General features: G+C 43.6%; 1 protein-coding gene across 5 annotated transcripts in view; it reads right to left on the reverse strand.

Moving 5' to 3' along the window:
* The window catches only part of nfia (nuclear factor I/A), an 801,190-nt gene that overhangs the window by 755,837 nt on the left and 23,027 nt on the right, over window positions 1-22,326 (reverse strand). The window lies entirely within an intron of this gene.

The following is a 22,326-nucleotide window of genomic DNA, read 5'->3' on the forward strand; positions in this document are numbered from 1 at the left end:
ACGGGCAGACACAGGCTGAGGAGATGGAGAAACGTTGGGGCCTTCACCTGAATGAATTCTGTCTGGCTCGCAAATTCTTTAAAAACACCAACACCTTGGTCTGCAGAGACACTCTCAAAAGGACTATTGATTTTGACCCTCTGTGCAGCATGGAACAGGAATACAGCTGCTTTTGGAAACAGAGGTGTTTGGAAGGTTTTCTGTATCAAACAGAGGACAGTGGTGAGTGGTTCAAATGATAGACAATCACAAGGAACTATGATTGCCTAGTGAATCGATGGTGGTTCTCCTGGCTGCAATGCTGATGGGGAATTTTTGAACTTTTTACTTTTTTTGCTTTTCTTTCTTTTTTTGCATTTTTGTATTTTACTTAAATTTATTGTAAAAATTACCTTTTAATTCAGCTTCTAGCTGTGATGTGAGTTGACAAATAAATCTTTAATTATAATAACTCACACTGTACAGGGAGGTGTCACTTTCAGAACAAGCATTTTCATCAATGGGATGATGATGGGAAATATCAAATGGAGGCTCCATTAAGTCATCCAAGCCTGTAGTATCTGCACATAGGTTGCCATTTTGTAATAAATAGACCCCAAAAATGTACAAGGGCTTGTACCAGTCTCTTGCCATGACTCCAGCAGAAAAATGGCAGAAAGCTGGCTGCACCAGGAGATTTTGGCATCTCCTGTAAGGAGCAGGACTTCTATCTGCCCTTTACAACGCAAATGTCTTTAGGGATATTTCTGGAAGCTGCCAGTAAGTTGAAGATCATTGCCCTCTAGATGCTCAGCAGGTGGACTCAGTTGTAGGCGTTCAGGCCAATGTGAAGTGGTGTGGGCCATTGTAGAAAGGGGACACTAAAAAAATTGTCTCTGTCACTTTCCCAATGAGCCAAGGGGGATTTGGCTGGAGTTGACGCCAGGGCCGTAGGCTTAGGCAGCTTCTGACCCCCAACGTTGCCACCGCCACCCCCTCCCCCCAGAACTGGGCATGTGCTGGAATCTCCAGTCACTTTTAGCAGATAGCAGGTGTGCCTCAGAGATCCTCCTGTATTGTGCTTGTACCCACTTGCCTCATGCAAATTAGACTTCTTCACGAGCCCCACAACAAACACCAGTGGGCCAATCGCTGGAGGCACCAACTGGCACAACTCCAATGTAACTGCTTGGGTCGTGTTCCGAGGAATCTTGGAGTCAGAAAAGAGATTGTCAACATTCAAGGGAAGACATCTGGGAGTATAGATTGAGAAATTTTGCAACCAGCGCCCATGATTTTCTGTCCACTAGTTTTATGAAAGTAAAAAAGTAAAATCACTGACGGAAGGTGTAATTTCCTAATATCCAACAGAACAGAAAGTCTTCATTTCGGGCTAGAAGTTAGTCCATTCATATCTGTCCCCCTTTGATACAATGACAGATTTGCTAAGTTGGGAACATTCTTCCTCTGATACTGAGGTTATCTTTACATATTCTAAACTGATACTTCAATGCAGAACTGAGGAAGTGTTCCATTGCTAAATGGGGCTGTCATTTAGATGAGATAGCAAACCCAGTCTGTCTGTTCTGGTGATTCATAAAACATTCCATGGCAATTCTCCTGACATCTGGACCAACACTCTTCCCTCTGCTAAACACTAAAAACATGAACCTCATTTCCTGCTTGTGGGACTTTGTTTGGGTACAAATTGTCTGCATTGTTTACCAATTTAACAACAAAAACTGTACTTCAAGAAAAATGTACTAGTCAAGAAGCACTTTGGGATGTGCTGAAGCTGGGATGTGATAAGAAATGATATGCATGCAAAAATTAATTTCTCACTGCCGTGGAGTAGTACTAGGCTGTTTCAAATAACGAGAGAGAGAGTACACACTCAGGCAGTTTATCCACATTGGTCCAACGTTCTTCTGTGAATATTCCAGAATTCTTGAATCACACTAAACCATAATAAGCTCCTAATTTCATGCCACCCTACATAACTAAACTCATGTCAGCCTGTGTCCAGAATAGCTCCAAAGTAAGAGGTAGCTACAATATGGAGCAAATAATCAAATCTGACGTTTCTAATGTGCATTTTCCTTTCTTTCCTCTGTGGTTTACACTGATCTGGCACAGATCTGCTACATATTGGCTTTCTGCAAGGCAGATATCTTCTGGCAGGAGTGAAGGGAAGAGAGAGAGGGAGAGAGAAAGAGGAGCCGTGGGAGTCAGAGAGCAAATGGTGTTTTGAATCCAATAGTAATTTGCTGTCCCCAAATTGTAAGCTCTTTCCAGTCTGTGTAATTCCCACTAAGGTTAGGAAAATGACATCCTGAACAGTTGGAAGAACCCTGAGTCAGCTTTATCTCTGCTTTGGACTTCAGTAAATGCAATATTACAGCTGTTAAATGCAACTTTGCTGAGAATCAACAGCCTTGCCCCTCCAGGGGCTGCCCTTTCTGGTTTCTTGCTAAAGTTCTTTCACAACCTCTGTGAACTCACCTCATAACCTTATTCTGTCCTGATGGTACAGTTAGTAACTCTCCTAAAAAAAAGGCTGACCTATCTGGCTTATTATTTTCAACTCTAATTTGATTATCTTGGTACACATTTATGTTATTGTCCTGGCTAACATTTATCTCTCAAATTACATCACTAAAAATGATAAATTAACAGGTTACTTAATTCATTCCTGTTGTGGGTCCTTTCTGAGAACAATTGGCTGCCACATTTGTCCACATAATGACAGTGGTTGTGAAATATTTTAGGACATTCTGAGGTAAAAGGTGCTATATAAATGTAAGTTATGCATTACTTTATTCCATGGGCATCAAGTTTTATCTTCTGTGTTCCAATAAAACCTCTGCTCCTGATGGTTTCAGTTTCACCAAGGGAAGTGCTTCCAAACATACCCCAATTCTAGACCTTGAAATTCCAAGTCCAATCACCTTCTCTTTGGCAATTTGATCATTTTAACCCTGTTCTTAAGCAAGATCCACCTTACTATTTAAATTATTATCTAACTGTTCTTACGATGGTACATTCTAGAGTTAAGGATTTTGATGTCATTTTTAAAATTATCCATCTCTTTGAAGGTTCTTGCCTAATCCATCACCATTAATGTATTTTTCTGGAGTGGTTGTGCTATTGCTACTGGTGAAGTGGGCTGCATTGCAGATTTTTTTTGAATACTAACACTTAATGAATAATCTGTTATTGCTTTAGATTTTGCTAAAGATTTTGACAGGATCTATTATCATACACATCTAAACAAGTTACTGTCATATAAATTATCACCAAAGTTATGCTTATTTAATTCCCTCCCCAGTCACTCTGTCTGTGCTGTAGTTGATATAGTGGAAGTAATGTTCTTCTCCACATTCTCATTTTGCTGAAATTAAGACAACTCACAAAATGCCCTACTCTAACTCATTCCTTCCCAGAAGCTCAAAAATGTAGAACATCTCAACAATCTTAGGATTTTTGTCTTACAATCTTCAGGTTTTGACATCCACACTTGGTATCACCTACTCAATTCCTGCCGATTCACCTCATTTTCTCCTTTATTCTTTTAAACCTTGATAGTAACATACAAGATGTCCTTCGGTCCTTTCCCTTGAATTTCTTTAAATTTGGAAATCATCTGAAAGTACGCTTCTGTGGAAACACACACTTATTTTAGGCTGGAAGCATGCTGACCACCATATTGTAAAAGCCAATAAAATCAGCCAGCGGTGCCCATGCATGCCTGAAACAGGTGGTATGTCCATTATTGCGTATGCAAATATCCTGATACCTGTTTGAAGGCTACACTATACAACAGGTTTGTCTCAAGGAAGCTGATGCCAGCTGTACTCAAGAAAACCAGGCCTAGATGTGGCCTAACAGACAGTTAGCAGGCCTTCAATGACTGGCTTCCCTAGAAAAATCCAACATTGGAGCAGTGACTTTAATCCAGCATTAGGTCCCTTATTTACACTTAGGTGAGGATAAAGGGCACCTCTTGTTTGTCCTTACCCAATATGGCATGGGTAATAACTTCAGGCCTGCCATTCTAAGGCCTTAGTACATTGCATAACACCAGAAGAATAGGCACCACATGGCCTAGTTTCTATGCCCATGTCTTTGGTTAATGTCACTGAGTGGCAACATGAAGATGAGAAATGGGAAAGGGGCCAAGAATAGATTATTGGAGACTCCAGAAGTAATAGTGGGAGTGAGAAGAGAAGCCATTGCTGGAGGAGCTCTGGCTATGATTAAAAGACAAAGAGTGGAATGAAATGACAGCAGTCTCAGTGCCCTAGGCAATGGAGGAGAGGTGTTAGAGGTGAATGTTGCAGTTGACCATGTCGAAGGTTACATAGAGGTCAAACAATATGGCTTTTGTCGCATATGATATTATTTATGACTTTGATCAGAGCTGTGGTGGAGCGGGAACTTGACTGGAGAAATTCAGACATGGAGTTATGAGAAAGGTGGGCATAGATTTGGGAGAGAACACCACTTTCAAGGACTTAGATATAGAGGTCGGAGGTTGAATCCACAAGCTGCTGACTTAGAAGAAAATTGTTACCACCTTTGACAACTTTGAGCTGATCTTTAACTTTTTATTTGCTTACAATAGTCCTCACTATTTCATTTTTACTATTTGCAATGCTTTTTCCTTTTCTCCTTTAGACTTTCAAATCTCTCTTTTCACTTCTTACTCTAGTGTTTATATTCCTCATGATCTTTATCAATATTGTAAAACCCAAATTTGATCATATGCCTCTCATTTAAGTCTCACTTTAGTTTTAACTTTTCTATTCATTCAAAGAGCTCTATATATTGATGAGACCCCTTTTTGCCTTATAGAAATATACTTATTTAGGTAAGCTCTCGGTCCCTTTTGAATGTAAGCCACATCTGTGTGATAGTCACAATATCATATTTCTCCATAGTTATTAATGCTTCAACTTCCGAATTGTTTTGAATGCTTTAATTGTACATTCGCATACATATCATAATCCTCTCAGGATAGACATTAAACAGGTAGGAGGAGAGCATACATTCTTGCTGGACATTTTTTTCTCTGCCCTTAAATCTTTTTGAGTTCACACAATTCCATGCTGTAGTAGAAAATTTTAAGAAGCCTTGGGAAATCCATCTGTTACATTGTCCATCTGTTCTATTGTGTCCCATAGCATTCCATGCTTAACTCAGTTTGAAGACCTTTGCATAATCTATGAAGCAGGAATATTAGATGTCATTTTCAAGACTCCACTTCCAATGTGAAACCTTGCCTGGAGAAAGTGCTGATTAGAGTTAAAGCTATAATATGAGATGATTCATTATGTGACCCACAGTCTTATCCAATGAGACTTCAGGAGCTTTGCATTGTAAAGTTATAGTCTAATACGGAACAATTTCATATTTTCTTGAAAATCAGATTGGTTACCTGATCATAAGATTCAACTTCTGCTCAACAGCTGGCTTGTCTTTTGCATGAGAATCTATTTTCAATAGCATTATGGGCTAATTCATCTGTGATTGCAGCTTGTGTGTTCCATCCCCTTCCTTGAGCACTGATACAGACAAGTGGCTTTTTCCATTCACCAGGCTGTTCCCCTGTTTCCCACATGTTCTTGAGGAACTCTCAGCTCACCTGGTATTTCGTTAATGTCTTTGTGTGCTTTCAGGTTCTACCCTTGATGCTTCTCAAAGCTGCATAGAAACCAAGTGCTTTTCAAAATCCTTAAAGTACAATATGTTCCCCACCAATTGATTTCTTTGCAGTGTTTCTCAAGTAAAACAGGTCTGAAACCAAAAGTCAGGCAGAATTTTTCCTCATCAACAGAATTTAATAAATAAGCCAAAATGCATGGTGTGGAGGTCAAGTTGCTATTTTGCTTTGTGTAAGTATCAATCCCGGATCTTTAGAAATTAAAAAAAAATCAGTAAACTTTAGAGCCTATTCTCTAGTAAGCAGCAGAAATTGAACCTTTTTTTGACAGAACTCCAAACTGATTTGGAAAATAGGATTTAATAATAAAAAATCCCTGCCTGAATGAACTTTACATGTTCCAAAATTTATTCCTTGACTTTTGACTATAGGAAATGAATATTGACAAGAAATAATTATACTTTGGCTGTACTTGACGAACCACGCAAATGGATACAGAAGAATTGAAGGGATCAGATAACAGCAAGAAGTCAGAAACTACAATAGACAAGTGGCAGATGGATAAATCAACTTGCAAAATCAACTCTTGTGCAGTGAGCTGCCGAGTGGAAAGAATAAATACAGAAAATGGATTAAGAACAGAACTTTTAAAATAACCTGCAGTGGTACTGAATTGCAGATGTTTATAGACTGACAGCAAGAACCTCTGCACTGTTTTTAGAAATACTAACCTTGACCGCCCAGATCCCAGTAGATGTTGCTCTTGGACATTACATACAGTGGAATCGTGCTGGTTGTCCACCTGCTTCTGTCAGGTTTCCTGCCCTTGGAACTTATAAATTACTGCTCCATGCTGCCAAGTGCAATACGGCAGCATGCAGGAGAACACAGGAAAGGAGTGCTTCTGAATTCATTTAAAAACGGTAAATACACAATGAAGTACCAAATCACTTGGGTTTCGAGTATACTGCAGGTACCAGTTTGAGAACGGAACCTGCTGAGATGACAGGAGTTGGCAGGCTTGAGTAATAATGCCTGATTTGCATGCCCCTCTGATCAGGAAACTGCTCACTTGCATCTGGATGCTGGTTAGATTTTATTATCAAAAGAACAGAGAATATAATAGGGTACTTGCTATGTTAACAGCATTAAAATTAAGTTTAAAAAGTGGTGCTATAATGCAATAGTGAAGTTGTATGAAATTGCCTGCCAGAGGTTGTCCCATCTCTTGTCTAGGTGCATTTCAGTTACAGCTAATGCAAAAGTGCTTTGCATTGATAATAATTTAAATTTAGATAGCACATTTTAATGTAGCAAATCCTCTCAAGGTGCTTCACAGACGAGGAGACAGATTTGAGCAGGTGTAGGGAGAAGGAACGAGGGGCAGGCAGCTAAAATTGCAATCCAAGACAATTAGTTTTACTATATTTTCCTTCTTAAAAACTAAGGCCTGGATTTTTGCAACATTGTGGAGCCTCTCTATCGTTGTGAAAATGGCAGAAGAGGCCCAAATCTGGAGGTCCCATCGACGGACACCTACCATTTTCTTAGGGGTTGGGGTTGAGCCCAGGTCGGGTTTCATGCATCCAGGTTTCCCTGAGGCAACTGCCCATAGAAATCAGCAGCTGCCTCATGTGATTTCGGTGTGAGAGTCATCTGAAACTGTGCAAAGTTTAGACCTGGTAGGAGCAGGTCTGAGCTTTGTGGAATTGTTTGGATAGCCAGGGTATCCTTTTGGAGAGGTAAGGTACACCTTTGGGTATGGTCCTGGGACACCTTTGGGAGAGAGCAGGTGCCCTTTGGTGGAGATCAGGTGCCTTTGCTTTCTAAAATTAGACATGAATGTGCGTTAAAAGTGCATAAATCATTGAAGCTCACTGGAACTGTCAAAAACAACTGTCAAAAGTGTCAAGATGAACTGTCAAGAGAAGCTGTCAAAGGGAACTGTCAAGGTGTCAAGACATTTGAAACTCCAGCCCTTTAGCTTTTTGATAAGACTGTCTGGAGTGTTAAAAAATGATTGCTATTTCACTCTGTCTGTTGACATAAACTTTAGGATTACCATTACCCTATTAGTGTCGCATGACTGATTTCACAACTGGCCATTAACACAGCTGGCTGCCTGTCATTTCACAGTTTGATTGACAGTTCTAAGTGATAATGGACTCTTTGAAGAGGGACTATGAATTCCAATGCTTGTTCTTATAAGGGAATGTGCAATTGAATGAAATGTTTGTTGTTATAAGGGATAATATAGTTGAAGGAATGTAAATGTAGTGAATGGTATGAATGATAGTGTTTATTTTTAAATAAAGACTGCAATAGATACTTGGAACTTTGAAAAAATTAATCTCAGCATGGGCCCTGATGTCTGGCTGTGGTGGATAGTGGGTGAGTTGGCATGGATGGTGTAAGGGCAAAGGTTTGTGGGTGGGGGGGCATGGGTTAACATGAGTTAAAACTAAATTGGCATAGGGGCTATAAAGGACCATGTTGGGGGGGGTGGTGAGTGGGGGCATAAGTTGGCATGGACTGTTTGAGGTGTGATGGGGGTGGGCAGAGGGGCATAGGTTGGCATGGAGGGTATGAGGACCTATGGGGTGGGTGGGACATGAGATGGCATGGTTTAGCATAGATGGGGCATAGGGAGTGTATGGGGGGATGAGGGCTGGAGGGTTCCTTTAATGTTTATCTGTTTTTATTTTGAAACTTTGATACAGTGCTGGTGCACTGAGGCCTTCCACCCAGCCCACCTCTGCACCTGGCATCCTCCACACTCATTCCGGCCACCCCCGAATGAAAATCTGATCTTCCAGGCTGGGTTTGCAGAGCTGGGAAATGTTCTGACCCTGTGCTCCTGACCTGGGAGTGACATCCAGGCCGAAGGGTTCATGAAGGATGTCCTAGACCATTGGAGAAGAATGGCTGAAGCTTCTCTTGCCAATGATAGAATGAAGGAAAGACAAACACCGAAATTAATAAAGGTGATATAGGGCTGGGAATGAGATTTTGTAATGAATGCACTGGAAAACAGGAACCAATGGAGTTCAATGAGGATTGTAGTGATTGGTGAGTGGAATCTAGTGCAGGGTCAGATATGGACAGTAGAGTTCTGGATAAGTTTTTTTAATATTCATTCTTGGGATATGAACGTCACTGCCAAGGTCAGCATTTATCGCTCATCCTTAATTGCCCTTTAACTGATTGGCTTGTGAGGCCCTTTCAGAAGGCAGTTAAAATCAAACATATTACTATGGGTCTGGAGTCACAGGTAGGCCAGATCAGGTAAGGATGGCAGACCTCCCCCCCTGAAGGACATTAGTGAACTAGATGGGTAAGTTGAAGTTTGCAGTGTGTGGAATTCAGAAGGTTAGTTAATATAATATTGGAAAACTGGGGGGCGAGAAGTGCCGAAAGCATAGATGGCAAATTCAATGGCTGTGGGAGTGAGGTGGTTATGTTTTGTGGGAGGAGGTAACAGAGTCATAGAATCATAATGACATGGAAGGCCATGCTGCTGTTCTATAGAGCAATCCAGCTAGACCCATTTCTCCATCTACCCCATAGCTCTGCACATTTATTTCCCTCAAGTTTCTTTTGAAATCATTGGTTATCTCTGCTTCCACCACACTTATCGGCAGTGAGTTCTTGGCTGTGTAAAAAAGTTCTTCCTCACATCCCCCTGATATATCTTACCCAAAACCTTAAACCTGTGTCTTCTTGCCCTTGCACCACCTGCTAATGGGAACAATTTTTCTTTGTCTACCTTATCTAAACCTGTCATAATCTTGTACACCTTTATCAAATCTCACCTCAATGTCCTTTGCCCAGAGGAGAACAACCTTAGCTTTCTTTTTTTTTGAACCTTGTAACTTAAACCCTTCATCCCTAGAAACATTATGGTAAATCTCCTCTGCAACTATCTCAAGGACTCTCATGTCCTTCCCAAAGTGTGGTGGCCAGGCACAAGATTTTTGGGCCCTGCTGAGGTCAGGAATGCAAATGATAAGGCCATGAATACTGGACTGACTGACTTGCTGGATTCCCAACCCCATTCCCTACATTGGTCATTTTGGCCAAGGTGGGTCAGAGCTACAGCCATCACAAGGCATGCAATTAGGGTCATTAAGAGCCTTGTCAAAGGGACGTTTAGGAAGCCAACAGGGATTTCCAGTCAGCCTCCAGTTTCCCGACACAACAGTAGGAGAAAGATCAACCTCTTGCAGGGAGGCACACAGCAGCAGGGCAGGGTGCCAATGCTCCAGTTGTGCCATTAACTTTATATTGCCTCACCCTATCCCTTCTGTCCTTATGTATCCTTATGTAATACTTCTTTGTATTAAATTTCATCTTCCATTTGTCTGTCCATTCTGCTAGCCTATCTATGGCCTGCTGCATTCAATTGATATCATCCTCACCATCAGGAATACAGGCCCTTACTTGTTGTTGTAATATATCTTTAAGAGATAGCAGCATGCCATCACTAGAAGGGAAGGGTGTCATGTGATCCAGTCTCAATTTCACTTTCATCTATGAGCAGAACACAGCGCACACAGCTCTGCTGGTGATGTCTTCAAGGGCAGAATTTTCTGCCAGTCAGGTGGGAGCACCGGGAGTGGGCATGGGCCTGATCGCTGCCTGTGATCGGGTCCGCGCCGCCATTTTACGCTGTGGGCCAATTAAGGCCCGTCCAGCATGAATTGCAGCTCCTGAGGACAGCAGGAGTGGGCAGGTGGCGGGGGGACTGCAATGACCGTTGGGTCCAATGGTGAGCAGGCCAGGCAGGAGGGTAGGGCAAGTGGGCACTGTGCCCCTCGTTTTTCCGATGATCGACTTGCTGCCCTCCTCGAGGAGGTGGCAGCATGGCGGGAGGTCCTGGTACCCCAGGATGGGAGGAGGAGGCCCCCCTCACATGACCAAACGTACCTGGGAGGAGGTGGTGGAGGTGGTGAGCTCCGGCAACATGGTGCGATGCACCTGGATCCAGTGTCGCAAGTGCTTCAATGACCTGTTGCGCCCAGGAAGGGTGAGTACCATGTTGGCATTGGTTATTTAACTCAGCAGGTAGGCTTTCTCCCCTGGTGCCTCCCCCCACCAAATCTGAGTGTAGTGACTGCATTGAATCATTTACGGCATGTGTCCTTCGCTGGGTGGGCCAGCAGATATTGCCCATGCTGAGGTCACCCTGAGAGGGTGGTGAAGAGATGGGTTCTGCCCCCGCAGCATGTGGTACACGGAGACCCACATTACTGTTTTGGGACAACCTGGAGGAGCTGCACCTAGGCGCAGTGCTGGAACTCCAGGACATGTCAAAGTCAGGGTGATGACATGCTGGGAGGGGAGCTTCAAGGTGGTGTGGCACCGATCGATCTGCTGTCCTCTGCGCTCCACGTGTTTGCGCCTCCTTGTTATGGACGGTTAGACCATATGGTGCCTAATGTGATGTAGGCAGCATTTGGCCAAGGGGGTTGGGTAGGGGCAGGCCTAGCATCTTTGTGTGAGTGTTTGGCAGCAGCGGGGTGAGGAGGCACTGGAGCCCTGCAATGTCCCACTCTGGTTGGGGTGGGCCGTCCGCGAAGAGAGTCCAGGTACAATTAACACTAATCAATGCTCTTCTTTCCATTCCAGGAGAAGAATGCTCATAATGCAGCCGAGCGGGTGAGGACTGGCAATGGGCCGGCTCAGTTGCCAATTCTCAGCTGCTTCGAGCAGGAGGCCCTAGATTTGGAGAGGCGCCATGCGCCCACGTCTAACGGCATCAGCAAGGCTGGGGTGCCAAGGCCAGGTATGTTTGCCCAGCAGTGAGGTCACCATTGTTCTCCCAACAGCCATGGCAATGCTGAATGTTCAGTGATTGAGTCTGTACTGGCCCCGCCTGGGAGGGAGCTGCCAGTTTGCAACATGGCTTGACCATCGCTTATGGAAGGATGAGCGCAATATGATCCGGGGGGGCAGGGATGCAGATTGACATTGTCTCCACGTTAACTGATCCAATGTCCTTCTTCTTTCTTTTAGCATCAGCGGAGCAGGGCAGGGATGGGGAGCAGCAGAGGCCTCCTCTCACACCTGAGAGCCCTGAAGTCACGGACTCACCAGCATTACACCATCTCTGCCAGGCAGGCACCAGCGCAGACACTAGCGCCTCGGTGGGAATTAAAACATCGGCTAGTGTCACTGGGCACAACGGTGAGGACACTTCGCAGTCGCTGGAGGAGCTGGCAGAGACAGAGAGTGCCCATGGTGCCAGCAGTCAAAGGACTTCAGGGGATCAGGCACATGCTCAGTTGGTGCCTGATGATGTGCCTCTGGAGTCGTCCGCGATGCAGCGAACGCAGGAAATGCGGCCAGGTGTATGAGAGCATCTGGGGGAGATACATGAGGTTATGCTTGGCTTGGTCTCCATGGTGAAGGAGTCTATGCGGACTATCGCCAATGCAATGAGCCTCATGGCCAAGCGCCATGTGTCCTCCATGGAGAGAGTGGCGACTCTCATGGAGAGGCTCCTCCAGGAGACCAATCAGGGCTTCCTGGGAATGCGCTCTGATCAGCAAGCCCTCACATTGGCATTGACCTCAGCTGGTCAGTGCCAGTGTGGGAGATGGTCTGGGCATCAAGTTTCCCAGCTCGGTGCCCATCCGTCCATGGTGAGAAAGAAGGTCCGAAGTGACCTCACGTTGGTGCAGCAGCTGCCTGTCGTCTCTGCGGGCTCCTCTCAGGGCGCTCCGGATGAGGGTGGCAGCTCCTCTGCCCTTCTGCCAGTGACCATTGCATCTGGTGAGGCTGCGACGACTGGGGAGATGCCAGTTCTGGAACTGGCAGCTCCCTTCCTGGCGGGGCCAGCATGGGATCCACGGGCCAGAGGATGACCTCAAAGCCAACAGGACAGCAGAGTGATCAGGCTGTCTCAGTTACCACTCCCAGCGAGGGGTCAGCACCAAGACTTAGCATCTGAAAACATAAACATAAGGCACCTTAGGGACACCACGGGTTTATCACTGGTACTTTTGTGTTGGCCCGCAATGGGGTCTTTATGAGTTGGTGTGATTTTTAACACATTTGTCATTTTGTTTTCTTAAATTCCTTGGTTGTAATATTAAATTCAGACATGTCGCCATCCTGAGGGTGCCTCTTTTCTTTTGCAGGTGGATGGTTTCCAATTATGTTATGAGTGCTTTGTGGGACATTCAGCTTTATTAACAAGGCCCTTAGTTAATGTTCCTATCCAGGCAGATTTTGCAATTAGCTGTCGAGTATGAAAGCTACAGCCCAGGCTTGTCCTGGAGGTTCATATGTGGTGTGCTAGCTGAAGGTTTGTTGGATTGAAACATCCCGGGTGTTCCTGCCTCCCTGGAGTATGCCCGGGTCAGCGTCTACCCCCTCAGCATTTCCCTGTGTATGCTCATCCTCGGACTCACTGCTGGACTCATCGTGTGTAGCCGCACCTACTGCATCTACATCTTCATCATTCACAGCATCCCTCCTTTCCAGCACAAGATTGTGGAGAGCGTATCAGCGACACACGATCTGGGGGGTACTGGAGTGCGCACCCTGAGTGGTCCAGGCATCGGAAGCGCAACTTGGGAAGAGCAATGGCTCTCTTCACCACAGCCCCTGTGGGGGCATCACTCCTTTTGTACCACTGCCCAGCTTCTGTTCTTGGATGGCAGAGAGGCGTCATGAGCCACCTTCTGAGGGGGTAGCCCTTGTCACCCAGCAGCCAAACATCAAGCCAGGCTGGGGCATTGAAGAGCCCCAGCACCTGGAAGTGTCTGAGGATGTAGGCGTCATGGGAGCTGCCTGAGTATCTTGCACAGATTTGCAGAATCAGCATCCTGTGATCACACACTATCTGCACGTTCATGGAGTGGAAGCCCTTCCTGTTGACAAAGGCACTGGGCTCACCTGCTGGTGCTTTGATGGCCACATGTGTACAGTCTATTGCACCCTGGACGCAGGGGAAGACAGCAACGGCCACGAAGCCTCTGGCTCGCTGTGTTTGGCTTGCCAGGTCCCAGTGGTAGTGGATGAAGGTCAATGCATGCCTGAACAGAGCGTCTCTGACCTGCTTGACACAAGTGTGGACAGCTGATTGGGAGACACTGCAAAGATAACCCACTGACCCCTGGAAGGAGCCAGAGGCATAGAAGTTGAGGGCAGCTGTGATCTTTAGAGCCACTGGCATGGAGTGTCCACCCACACAGTTCGCGGAGACCTCAGGCCCAATCATCTGACAGATAAAGGTGATTGTTTCCCTTGAAAGATGGAGCCTCCTTCAGCACTGCACCTCAGACATATTGAAGTAGCTGCTTTTCCGCCTGTAAATCCTGGCAGCAGGATAGTGGCGTCTTCTGCAGCCCCTTCCGCCTTGGGCTACTTCTTGGCCCTACACCCCTTGTGCCTGCATCTGACCTTCCAAAGGTGGCTCCCCTGGAGGCTGAATGTACACTCCTGGCCTCCTCCCCCTTCTAGCCCTCCTTTCCTCCTCAGGGAGCTGCCTCCAGTGGAGAGTTCAGCTCCCATTCCCAGGCTAAGGGAAGGCTCCCTGAAACCTGCAGGCCCCAAAAAAATTCCTCACTGCAGAGTGCTGACCTGAAGGTTGTGAGTCCAGACCAAGCAGCTGGTATGTGTTTTGAAGTATTGCAGATCATGCAGGCAATTATCAGAAACTTTGAAAAATCAATATTTGACAGAGCACACTCGCGACCCCACTGAGCCCTCTTATCCCACCTGTGGATGAGGTTTATACAAATGTGTCCTACCTGCCTGCCCGTTGTGCCCGTGCGCTGACCTGAAGATTGCACAGACGCCGAAAAATCGGTGTCGATTGGCACCTCAGGGGCCTTAAGTGGCCCGTTAATTAATGGCGGGCGCTATTCAGATATTATCACACACCTGCCCAAAGAAATATCGCAATGAGGTGCGGTGATGTCGGGATGCTCGCCCGACGTCACCGTGCGTCATTTTACGCGCATGCGTACAGGGCCCGCCCTGACACACCAATGGGAAAATTCTGGCCCAAGTTTTCTATAGATGTATACATGTCCTCATGTGCCTAGTTTAAATAAATTAACCCACAAAATGTTTACACAATCCATTATGAATGATTGGTGCCTTTATATCATCATAAAAATATAACACCTGCCTGCCTGGATGTGAGTGCAGCCAAAAGCTACTCTGAAAGGGATTCCACCCCAACTGCCACTACAGTGGAGGCCTGGCTGCTTTCTCCATAATTTTATTTAAATTTTTAAAGAAGTGGCTGAGAGGGCAATTTCCTGCTGATTGCCCTCCGGATTTGACAGCCCACCTACTGTCCTTAATTGGACAGGGAAGCTGCCTCCATCCCAATAAGTGGATTTTTCTCCCTGGGCCAGGTTCAGGACCTTGAAACAGACCAGCTCCCATTTGTCACCTGGGAAGTGAAAATTCAGTCCCCATACTGGGACGGAATGCTGTAGTTGTGGCCTAACCAGAGCTTTATAAAGGTTCAGCATAAATTCCCTGCTTTTGTGTTAATATCTCTACTTATGTACTCCAAGGTACCATAAGCTTTGGAACTTATCTTTCAATGTGTTCTGCCACCTTCAAAGATCTAGGCACATGAACCCTACTCTTTCCTTGCATACACTTTAGAACTGGACCATTAAGTCTATATTGCCTTGCACTATTCCTTTTGTCAATATGCATCACTTTACACTTCTCTGTATCAAATTCCATCTGGTCCTAGCAATGGCCTGTCCGCCATCCTCCAGTCTGAAATATAACCATCTAGCTTGACATGCTGCTTTTGGTCCTTAAGGCAATTTTTTAATGGAAGCTGACACTAATCCTCCTATCCCATGAGCCTCAATTTTGTTATCCATGTGGTCCTTTTCAAACGTTTTCTTAAAATCCATATAGACAACATCCAACACATTCCTTCATCAACCTTTTCTGTTATTTCATCAAAAAATTCAAATAGATTAGTAAAGCATGATATGCCTTTTACAAATCTGTGCTGACTTTCCTAATTAATTCAAACCTCTAAGGTGCCTCTTAATTCGTTTCCCTAAGTATTGTTCCTAAAACCTTACCCACCACTGATGTTAAATTGACTGGCCTGTAGTTACTAGTAATGTCCTTATACCCTTCCTTGAACAAGGGTGTCACATTTACCACTTTCCAGTCCTCTGGAGCCTCCCTCGTATCTAAGGAAGATTGGAAGATTTTGGCAAGCCCTTCCATTATCTCCACTCCCAATTCTTTTATCAAATTTAGGTGATACGGTGGTGTAGTAATAATTTTTTTATTCTTTGATGGATTTTGAGTGTTGCTGGCAAGGCCAGCATTTGTTGCCCATCCCTAATTCCCCTTGAACTGAGTGGCTTACTAGGCTCAGAGGACAGTTAAGAGTCAACCACATTGTTGTGCATCTGGAGTTATATATATGCCAGACCATGTAAGGATGGCAGGTTTCCTGCCCTGAAGGACATTAGTGAACTAGATGTGCTTCTACAACAATGATAATTTCATGGTCACCATAATGGAGGCTAGCTTTCAGTTGCAGATTTTATTAATTGGATTTAAATGCCCCCTGTTGCCTTAGTGGGATTTGAACATGTGTCTCTGGGGCATTAGCAGGAGACTCTGGGTTACTAGTCCAGTGCCATTACAACTACACCCCCATCTTCTCCCGAATGTCACTGAACAGGAAATCCAGAAGCCCTGATGAATGCTTTGGGGACAAGCATTAAAATCCCACTATGGCAGCTGGTAGAATTTAAATTCAATTAATTAATACATCTGGAATATAAAGTTAGTCTCAGCAATGGCGACCATGAAACTATCATCAATTGTTGTAAGAGCCCATCTGGTTCACCAATGTCCTCTAGGGAAGGAAATCTGCCGTCCTTACCATGCTTGGCCTAAATGTAACTCCAGACCCATAGCAGTGGTTGACTCTTAACTGCCGTCTGAAAATAGCCTAGCAAGCCACTCAGTTATACCAAACTTTGCAGATACCGGACGGATTGCAATTGTTCAAGAAGGCAACTCACTACCACCTTCTCAAGGGCAATTATGGATGGGCCAAAAATGCTGGCCTTGCCAACAATGCCCACATCTCATGAAAGGAAAAAAGCCTTGAATGTAAGCCCTCTGGACATTTCTACTTTATGCATAGCCAGCCTTTCCAGTACATCCTGCCTATCATTTTTTACCCTATCCATTACCTCTACCATCTCTGCTTCTACTGATAATTTGTCAGTATTCCTCAGTAAACACCAATAAAGTAGTCATTAAGTATTCTAGAGTTGCCTCTAAGCTTGTATCATCTTCTTTGTCCCTAATGGGGACACTTACTACCTGCTTACTATTTACATATCGTTGGAAAGTTTTTAGATTCCATTTTACGTTAATTGCCATTCTATTCTCATATCCTCTCTTTGCTAGTTGTACTTTCCTCTTCACTTCACTCAACCTATTTCTTGCTAGAAGAATTCACCTGAAATGCATCATACACCATCTTCTTTAGTTTCATCCTATTCTCTGTCTCGCTTGTCATCCAAGGAACCCTGGTTTTGCTTCCTCTAATTTTCCCCCTTGTTGGAATGTACCTAGCCTGTACCTGAAATATCCTTCTTCAAGATCAACACCAAACTATTACAGTTTTTCCTGTCAGCATAGATTCCCTCTCTTCTTATTGAAGTTAGCCTTCTTCCAATTAAGAATTTCTACTTTAGATTACCCCTTGCTCTTCTCCATTACTAATCTAAATGTTATGATCATTCTTACCCAAGTGTTCCCCTCCAAGTACGTGGTCCACTTGGCTTACTTCATTCCCCAGCAACAGATCCAGCTATGCCTCCTTCCTAGTTGGACTGAGAACATTCTGGTCAAGAAAGTTCTCCTGAACATATTTCAGGAATTCCTCCTCTTCTTACGAGAAGCTTAGTCGCCGGATTTGAATGTACATGGGGATCCATCACTTAACCATTCAGCCACAACTACAGACTATCCTCCTCTTCTTACCCTTTACTCACGTTGGATCCCACTTGCTATTTTGGTAATTAAATAGTGCCACCCTCTGGTTCTTGCACATCTCTGTGATTTCCCTTCAGATTTCCTCCTCTCTCACTATTTGGAGGCCTATAAAGTATCACAAGTAGTGTGATCATCCCCTTTTTGCTTCTCAGCTTTAACCAAATGGAACCTGTCCTTATGCCCTCAAGAACATCCTCTCTTTCCAACACTACAATGTCTTCTCTAATAAGTATTGTCACCCCACTTCGTTTTTTCTTCCCTATCATTTCTGAACAATTTTTATCCCTGAATATTAAGTGCCCGCTCATTATTTTTAACCATGTTTCTGTTATTACCAATACATTATATTTCAACAAAGCTACTTGAGCTTGTAGATCACTATTCTTATTCACCACACTTTTGTGTGCTTACATACATGCATTCTAAACCTGTCTTTGTAGTCACCATAGTATTTCTTAGTCTGCTCCTATCTAATATGATGCTACTTCACTCTTTCATACTATCCAATATTCTCACTCCTTTATTCATCTTATTCCCCTTTTCTACTTCAATATGTAGGTTTCAATTCCATATGAATTTAGTTTAAACCTCCACTACCCCACTAGTGAACCCCCACCCCCACCCCCTGGCCCATTTGAGTAGATGCCACCTACCACAGAACTGTTCCCAATACCCCAAGAATCTGAAGCTTTCCCTCTTGAACCATGCCTCAAGCCATGCATTGATTCTCCCCATCTTCCTATTTCTACTCTTACTAGTGCATGGCAATGGGAGTAGTCCAGAGATAACTATTTCTGAGATCCTACTTTTTATCTTCCTCCCTACCTCCTCAAAGTCTGACCATAGGACCTCAATACCGATATGCACCACAACCTTTGACTCACTCGCTTCTCCCTACAGAATATTCTGCTGCCTCCCTGTGATGTCCTATACCCTGGCAGCAAGGAGGCATAACACCATGCGGGTCTCATGCTAATAGATGCAGTAAAGCTTGTCTGTCCCCTTGACTATGAAATCTTCTATAATGATTGTTTTTCTTCTCTTTGCTGATCCCTCCTGTGCAGCCTATTGGTGCCACATTCTGGACAGCCCTCCTTCAAGGTATCATTACTCCCAGCAGTCTCCGACGCTGACTGCCATTTTGCGAGGTTTATTTTTCCCCAGCAGATGAGCTGAGACAGGGGTGAAGTTAAGGAAATAGGTGGTCTTACTGACAGTGTGAATATGTGGTAGAAAGTTCACCTTGGGGTCAATTATGACACCAAGGTTGTGAGCAGACTGGTTTAGTTTCATGCTGTTGCCAGGGAGAGGGGTGGAGTCGTTGGCTAGGGATGGAATTTGCAGCAGGGACTGAAAACAATGATTTCAGGCTTCCCAACATTTAACTTACTATCCCATGTTCCACTGCATATTAAGTTTAATTACCTGCTTTACATCATTTTGCACGATCATTTCCGATGGGCTTGGTTTTTTTTTCAGCTTTTGCTAAGTTTCTACTTTGTCATCCAGAAGTTTGTATTCCTACACTATTGAATCTCACTGTTTGACCCTGAAATTTGACTTTGTTACTATGAGGAACTTGGGTCAAAAGTTCAGGCGTGCAGCTTAAATGCATAAACCTTGTGTTCTTGAAATGGCCTCCCTCGTGAAAACTTGAATATCTGCTTATATAAATATCATTATCCCTTCTCTCCATCTGACTTTTGAAGGTACATGATTTGTTGTGTGGATGCAACCCTCGAGTATCTCATCCAAGTGGCCTGTCCTGTGTGAGAATTGGCAGTGAGTCTTAGTAGATTGATTGGCTGTGAATGATACCAACATCATCTTTTAATTTTCTATTCACACTTCTTCACCTTTCAGCATAGCTCACTGGATAGCAATAAATAAAGGAGCGGTAACTGATTTAGCGATCTCCAGCCTAAGAGCAATGAGGCCCAATTATATCACTGCAAGCTATAAACTGTTCTTCTCTAATATCTCCTACTCTGTTGAAGGGATAAAACTGTCACATTAACTAGTTTCTTTCCACCACAGATGCTGCCTGACCTGAGAGTTTCCAGAATTTTTCCTATTTTTGTTTTTTGTCATTCCAACTGCTGCCTTGGCTGGGATTAGTAGCTTCAGCACAGAAGCTTCTGCCAGGTTAGCATCGCATGCATCTTGTCGCATTTGACCCAGTATGGCACTGTAGACCATATTCTGAATGAGTCAATTTTCTACCTCCTAGCTGCAAACTAGAAAATCAATTGTTTCACAATAACTGTGGGCACAATGAGTTTTAAAGTGGTAAACCTGAATAGAAAGTTTCAAGTGCAGCAACAAGATAAAGTGCACCAGGCATTTCAAAGTAACCAACCTTTAAGAAAATTGCCCCATATAATGCATTAGTCAGTGGCAATAAAGATAGCTCTAGAGAGCTTGAGATAACAGCATGTTCCTCTGCTATCTATTCTAGAACAGTAGAGACAGGCCAACTCATTTTCCTGCTCTTACATCAGCATGGGGAGGACTCAAAAAAGAAAGAGATTATAGCATCAGAATAAATAGAAAAGCTCCTAAATTATGATGTTGAACTTAATGGACAAGAAGTGAAAAAGTGTCAAGTAAGTTTATTTTAGTTGTCTATTTTTCAACATTACAAAAGTTGGCTACAGTTTAAAAGTATTTCATTGGCTATAAAGAAAGAATAAGCATTGATATGGTGCTTTTCATGTCTTCAGGACATCCGAAAATGTATTTTGAAATGTAGTCACTAATGTTTTGTGTACAATTTGCTCACAAAATTCCCCATGAACAATGAGTGACCAGAGGATTTATTTTGATGATTTTGGTTAATGGATGAATATTGGCTAAGACACCAGAAGAACACCCCTGCTTCTCATTGAATAGTGACATGGAATCTTTTATGTCCACTTGAACAGGTAGAGGGTCTCAGTGTACTTCATCTGAAAGGCAGCACCTTGGATAATATAGAGCTTCCTTACTATGCCAGTAAAAACATCAGCTTAGGTGATATGCTTAAATACTGGAATGCAGTTAAACATGTCACCTTCTGACTGATGGGCAAGACTTATCAACTGAGACTGAAGCTAAAAGAAAACCTGTTATTATGGGACTTTGTTTATTTCTTGCTGGAAGATAGATCAGACTGGAATTTGAAGAATAGATGTATATCTCTGATGGCTTAGTGTGGAATTGAGTCAATCAGACCAGTAAAGTTCTAGGTTTATTTCCTGGTCTGTGTCAACCTGTCTGATGGGCTGAGTGCCCAGACTACAATCAAAGGAGACAGTTTTCAGCACTCTCTAGGGCTTTGGTTGGTGAATCATGCTTGCAGAGTGCCCACCTCTGTGGAGTAACATGTGGCACCTTACTCTAGTGAAAGTCAACAACTTTAAGAGAGGAAAGAAGAGTAAAAGGCAAAAAAAAGAGGTCAAATGACAACCATCAGATGTGATTTTAATGAGATTTCCTGTAACTGTGGATGGATGGCTTAAACAGTTCCTGTATGGTGGAAAGCCAATCAAGACTGAAGTGTTAAATGGTCTCAGATAGCCCAGTTCAGAAAATGGTTTGAAAAGGGAAATACACACAGCAAGTAATACACCAGTAGATTACTATCCACATTGACAGAGCATTCTGTTAAAAGAGAAACGTTTTACAGTTTTTACTTAAGCTGTAATAATCTCAGCAGTCTAAATATTTTTTCAGAACTATAACCAAGCTGTTTGAGTTTGAAAAACAGGACTCAGATATTCTACTTTTGTAGAATTGGGGAGGTTCCTTGACATGATGGAACATTTGCCCACCATAAAGCTATGCCTCTGACCATGGGTGGTCTTTCAGCCTTAGGCTCCTTTAACTAGCTCTCTGGTCACAGGGCTGTGGTTTATAAATACTCTGTATTAATAAGATGCTTAGTTTTAGCTGGTTAAACCCCAGCATTATTTCTACACACACTTAGGGGTTCCTAACCTTCACATAGAATTATGTAGAATATACAACACACATGCAGACCATTTTGGTCTAACCAATCCATGCCAGAGCTTATGTTCTATCCACTTGCTTCCTCTTATACTTCCTCAGTCAATTGGCATAGCCATCTTGCCCTCCTCCCTCATTTGCTCATCAACCCACTCTTTAATTGCATCTATACTATTTGCCTGAACCACTCCTTGTGGTAGTGAGATCTGCATTTTCACCAGTGTTTGGGCAAAGAGGTTTCTTCTGAATTTCCTTTTTGATTCCTTGGTGATCATGATAGATAGGTAGCATCTAGTTTTTCTGGAGAACTTTGGCTCTTCTATCCTAGGTTCAAGTGAAAAACAAGCAGAATCATTTTTTTCTTGGTTTTGTCTACACCAGATAGACTGCAGTTGTTCAAGAATATGGCTCAGTAGCACCTTCTCAAGGGCAATTAGGGATAGACAACAAAAATGCTGGCTTTGCCAGTGAAGCCCACGACCCACGAAAGAAAAAATATATATACTTATCAAGATAAATGCAAGTCCTTTGCCAAACAAAAGAAATATGAAATTTTGGGGGAAAAAGGTTAATCAACATGTTTAATTGACAAATTCAGCCTCTATTTCTAAATGAAATCTACAGAACAGTGAATTAAGGTTGTGCTTATTTTGAATTTGGAAATGTATAGGTGATAG

Source organism: Cetorhinus maximus, chromosome 17 (assembly GCF_964194155.1).
Source record: "Cetorhinus maximus chromosome 17, sCetMax3.hap1.1, whole genome shotgun sequence".
Lineage (NCBI taxonomy): Eukaryota > Metazoa > Chordata > Chondrichthyes > Lamniformes > Cetorhinidae > Cetorhinus > Cetorhinus maximus.